The sequence below is a fragment of the Hyposmocoma kahamanoa genome, unplaced genomic scaffold (assembly GCF_003589595.1).
Source record: "Hyposmocoma kahamanoa isolate Upper Pololo Valley unplaced genomic scaffold, ASM358959v1 66, whole genome shotgun sequence".
Classification (NCBI taxonomy): domain Eukaryota; kingdom Metazoa; phylum Arthropoda; class Insecta; order Lepidoptera; family Cosmopterigidae; genus Hyposmocoma; species Hyposmocoma kahamanoa.
The window spans coordinates 12,852,128-12,857,848 of record NW_020653854.1 but is presented as its reverse complement, the minus strand read 5'-3'; the positions used below and the strand labels follow the sequence as shown (position 1 = coordinate 12,857,848).

Below are 5,721 nucleotides of genomic sequence, written 5' to 3'. Positions count from 1 at the left end.
CATTGCTGTGTTCCGGTTTCGAAGGGTTAGGGGTGCCGGTGAAATTACGTGACGTGACGGGCGCAGTGGTAGTGCCCCTCAGATCTTTGCGATTTAAAGCTCTGAGTGGGACTGCAACTGTTATGGACAGGCCAACTGTTATGTTCGTCCCATCACTTAATATTAGAATAAAAGTCGGTTGTGTCCTTCAGCTAATGGGCTTGCTGAATCGTTTTTGTAGTGTATGTCTAAGTACGAACAATATTGTTAATTTCCACAGTTATGACCAATAAAGAAGCGGAGCGTCCGATGACGGATTCCGAACTGGGATCCGAAGTGCCCACGACTCCACACAAGCTTAGCGCAATTCTCTGCCCGACTGCCTGTGCTTTGTTTCTTATCTGTCTGTTCGTGATATCATTCTTGGCGACTAAACTTGCCTATGAGCAGTACGATGCTCTTTGCGGCCGTCGCTACGATGTGGCCAAGTTGTACATTTTTCCAATATCCAATTTCTCCATGAAGATTCAAACGGACCGTAATAAACCTTAAATAATCTGTCTGAAATGTAAATTAATTGCTTAAATTAAATACTCAAATTCGGATCTAGTATATGTAATTGCTTGGTTTTTTTTTAGTGTTCAGTACCCTAAAATTTAAAAAAAAAACGAAACACTTCACCATAACTTCGTTATACGTAATTCGCGTATTGACGCTTTATACCAGAAACGCAAAATGATAAACGGACAGAATATCAGATTAGCAGAACGCCAGATTCGCAGAATGCCAGATTCGCAGATTTAGCAAAATGCCAGATTCTCAGATTGCCAAATTCTCAAAATACCACATGTCTCTGACAGGAACAGGCCTTCCTCCTCCTGACGCACGAACTAATGTCCAGTAGTGGTCGTCATTCGGCTGATATAATGAAGATAATGAAGCGAGGTTCTGATGTTTTATTAATTTATTAAAAACAAAATGTAGTCTCCTCTAACTACCAAATAACTGAATTTCTATCATAAAGAATCTTGGTAACTTTACAGCTTCAATTAGGTATTACTAACTTAAACCTCCTGCCTACACAAAGACCTTTTTTAGAATATTTTTATGAAACTTTCAGGAATTGATTGGAACGATTCCACTACTCGATGGTTTCGGTAGAATCTCCTCCTTGTAGGAAAGAATTGGGTCTCAGGAAGAAATAATTTTGTAAAAACGTATCTTGATATAATCATACCGGGTCAATTAAATCCATTGATATCCGTGTGATTACAGTTCCATTATCCCGGCTCTTGATATTTTTACTAACAAGGCAGGAAACAAAATATTGGTTCCATATTTAAGTAATAATATTATTATGAATACACCTATCTTTAGGTACTTCTTTAATTCTCTGTGAAGAAAAGAGACAAGCAGAATGTGTTAACCGGAAGTAGTTAGCATCATGAACCAATAACACAAAAGGACTGCTAATCTTCTTACCTACTACAGATTGTAAATCTGAATAAGGTCAAAATTCCGTTTTATATACTACATGGCATTGATCAATAGCAATTCCTCCTTATTAAGAAATAGTCGGTTTTTTTCTCCCCAAATACTGTGATGAGCTCTAAAATAAAATTATTTTCTGAACTTTGACAAACATACGTGTCAATAGATGGCATTATGAGCTACAAACTAATTTATCCTAAACAAAATAAAAGAGTAGCCGGCACTATCCACAAAAGTTGTGAAATAAGCGCCATCGACTTGGTTTGTTTGTTATCATAAGAAATTAGAGTAGCTTTAAATTGCAGATCAGATCGTCAATATAAAATAAATTAGTTGCAAAACTTGCTATTAATTGGTAATCGTCGCGGCATCTGGTGTACCAATAGGTTACATATATTATTTAATTAAGATAATATACAGGTAAAGTAAAAAAGACAATAAAAGCTTAAATACTAGACTGTAAAACTAGGATTTTTAAATTATATGAATAAAATTGGGTCCATACGGCACGGTGCCCAAGATGCTGGCAGCGTTCCCCCTTTGTATTGTAATGCGTTGGGCAAGGTAGCTGGGTTAGGTAGGTACTAAATACTCTATTACGTTGTCGTGTATCGCGATAAGCAGACCTCTTGAGTTCTTTGTCCATGGCTAGCATCACAAATTTAGGGTCGTATTCCAGAACTCGTACTCAATGCTCAAGTCAGGATTGCAATGGAAACACAAGCACTGGAAATACGACCCTAATGGCAAGGACTTGTGTATGATTTTCAATACTCACTGCAACTGAGTAGATTTCTGGAATACGACCCTTAGTATACACTAATAATACGAATATAGGCTTGCACCTATATACCAAATCTATGGTTAGCATCAAGTATGTAGCGTCATCTGTGTTTGTAAATGTGAACTACACCATTTAGACTTCGAATTACCACTGTACACAAAAGTTTGTGATGTTTTGAGGTGTGCGGGAAAGCAATTTCCTCAATGCATCATAGATGGCGTCAACAGTTAGTTTTTCACATCGAGCATAAGTACATACATACTCGATGTTCTACTATATTATGTGATAAAACATCTAAAATGAAATATCTTTTATTTTACCATGATTATTAATCAAATAAATGAACATAAAACATGTTATTAAATGGTATGCAACCATAACCAGTGCTTACTACACAAGCAAGTTACATGAACTTGCGAATTAAACGCGTCCTAGGCCGTCCGATTTTCTCGATTTTCCACAATGGCAACAAAAAATTTTGACAGAAACAAAATGGGCGGCGTGTAGGGAGTCTCGTCGGCAATTTTAGTAGTGTTTTTAACCACTTTTTAGTATAATTCACTCATATAATAAATTCCCCGCGTAGCCCCGTACTCCTAGGGTGGCTTACTTCGAATTGCCTGTCATAAAATGTGAGTATTGCTGAAGTTTTCACCGTAAAATTATGTTAAGTTTCTTGTATTGATTGTGTTTGGGAAGGCCAATGTCACCGTGGAAAGGGAATGTTATAAGTACAAAGAATAAGTACCTATATTGAAATCTAGGTGGGCCGAAGCTTTGGTACCGATACAGCTGATTTTAAAAAGTAATAAGTAACAAGAATGTTTACAAATTCTTAAGAGCAATGGATTGAATTTTAAATGTTTTCACCTCACTAAATTTGATTCAGCTTATGTCTCTGACAGTAAACTGTCTTTGCGTAAATGAATCTTGTCTTTAAAGTTTACGGAACAGTATTTTGCTCTAATTTGAATCTTATATACACTTCCAGTTGTTAGTTAGGTACCTTTTCCCCAAACACTAGGACAAAAATATAAACAGTCGTTTCCTTCCTTCCTCCATCCTTTTAACAAAGAACACAAATTAAATTCCAATTACAGTTATTGACAATTTTCATTAAAGATCATAATATGTTAGCAAAAAAAGATTTTCCCATGTTATCAAATCTGAGAACTTTGTAATTTTTAATTTTTATGTTTTCTAAAACATAAATGTAAAAAATTTAAAAGTTCAGTTAGGCACCTAAATTTCAGCCATAGACATCTATTCCTGAATTTTAGGTGCCTAAGATATCCTTAAAGTGTTACTTTTAATATTATAATATTTAGTGCTTACTATGTAACCTTATAGTAAACATAATATATGATATAATAATAGTGAAACTGGTACAAAAAATGGAAAATAACATCTTTATAATCAATAATGACAAACTAATTGACTTCATTGAATTAAACCACTGTTGATTTTACCTATGTGTTCTAGAAACATACGATGTCCTTAACAATTTTGATAAAAGAATTCATTCATTTACAATATTTTTTTTTATTGAAAAATAATTAAAATACAGCTGCACGTTAGAGACCCTGTATGGCTCTAGGACACTGTGTGTCTTTAATGATTAGATATGGACATATGACGGATTAAGTGCTATATAAGTAGGTATTTTATTGCAGTTCTGTGTGAGATGCTATACACCTAAACATATCTATTTAAATAAGTTTGCTCTTCACCCCTACATAGTAAGAGTTTTACAGGCAGTTAAAATCTTATGCTTTCAGTGCCAGACAATGACTCCTTCTAAAAGCGTGTATGATTCTTGGCCCTTTAGTGTTTTGCGATAATGTGGATATAGTGAGATACCTTGGTAAAATGCTATATGGCACACTTAGTATGGCATGAAGGTGAAATAAAAATCAGGAAATAAAAATTCACACCTGAATGGAAAATGTTTATACCACTATCAATGTGTACAAATGTTTATACCACTATCAATGTAGAGAAACCTAATGCAATACTGCTGCAAATTATAATTATAAATTAAGATTTACCTATCACAAAACCGAAATTATATTCACCTGAAATAATTTACTTGGATTTTCTCATCTTTTCTTTGCGATAGGTATCTAAAATATTCTGAAATAATAACGGTTTCATTATAAATCAGTTTTCGGTATTATGAAAATTCAAGCATACGTTATTCCGGCTAAATCTTCTATTACTTTCTCAAGCTCGTATCTTAAAGCACAAAGTTACTGAAATGCAAATAATTGATTTTATATACAAATTTTGCAGGCTGATTTTACATCACATTTCCTTCATATTCACACTCTAACTCTTTTACCTATTCTTAAAGTAATGCATCCAAATTAACACCCTTGATAAGAAATTGTAAGTAAATAGAAAGTTTTGCTATTTCCTAAATAATCGCTCTTTATAAAATACGAGTTTGCGAAGGTAAGGCATCGAAATGTTATTTCGGACTTCTAATTGGTTACTAATATATAGAATACGACAGTGAACTGGCAACCGTTACTATCTCAATTTTTTGACAACTTTACATTGACTTTACAGGTGAAGAAAAAAATTGTTTGCGTCATTTATATAGCATCTGGTTTATTAAACAAAAATACGTAGTGTATGTGTAATACAAACATTTTTTAGTTGTCAAAATTGAGATAGTACCAGTTGTCAGTTCACAATCGAGATGTTAATGTACCATTATCACTAAATTCACTTAATATTTGACTATACATAAACATAACAAAAAAAATGTAGACCTGTGGAATTTACACACCAACAAGCAAAAAAACTGTTTTTTCTACTCCTGTAGTTTATTTGTCAATTATAATTTCATAAACCATACCCCAAAGGCGCTCTTTTTACTTTTAACCAAAATTGTATTATAATTATTAATACAAAGATTAACATAAAGATTATTAAAAAAAGAGAACACTTAGAAATAATTCCTTCGATCCGGCCGCATACGAACCGACGAGTTTTAGCAAACCATGCCAGACGCTATGCCAACTAAGCCACGGAACGAACCAGCGGACCTCACAAGTTTTTTTATGTGCTTGTTGTCGGATCTTTGAATTTGTTTTTGAACGACGTTTTTAGCCGTAGCGCCATCTATGAGAAATCTATGAAAAATTCTATTGTTTATGGTACTTGCTACTGAATTTAGAAATTTTATTATAGTCCTGCACAACTAATTAAAAGAATCTCGTTAAACTTGTTATTGTGTTCCTGAACAGAATAATGTTTCTATATTTGTGAAATTATTAAAATTAAAATTATTTTATCAAATAATATCTCAAAATGTTACATAACAGACACAAAAGCATAACCATTTGGCAAAAAATTGTTTAAAAGGTATATAAAATTACACTAATCAAACGCTCTACTGCCTCCTGATTATTTAAAATATTAGGGGTTAAAGTATGAAATTGCCGTTTTATTGCAATAGG

The 5,721-nt window shown here is 33.5% G+C and overlaps 1 long non-coding RNA gene across 1 annotated transcript in view; it reads left to right on the top strand.

Annotated features, from left to right (window-relative positions):
- Positions 1-2,830: 2,830 nt before the first annotated feature.
- LOC113232103 overlaps positions 2,831-5,721 on the top strand; it is a 9,169-nt gene continuing 6,278 nt past the window's right edge. The window contains exon 1 of the long non-coding RNA XR_003310596.1: positions 2,831-2,886. This is a non-coding gene — a long non-coding RNA (uncharacterized LOC113232103). The remainder of the gene's footprint in view (positions 2,887-5,721) is intronic.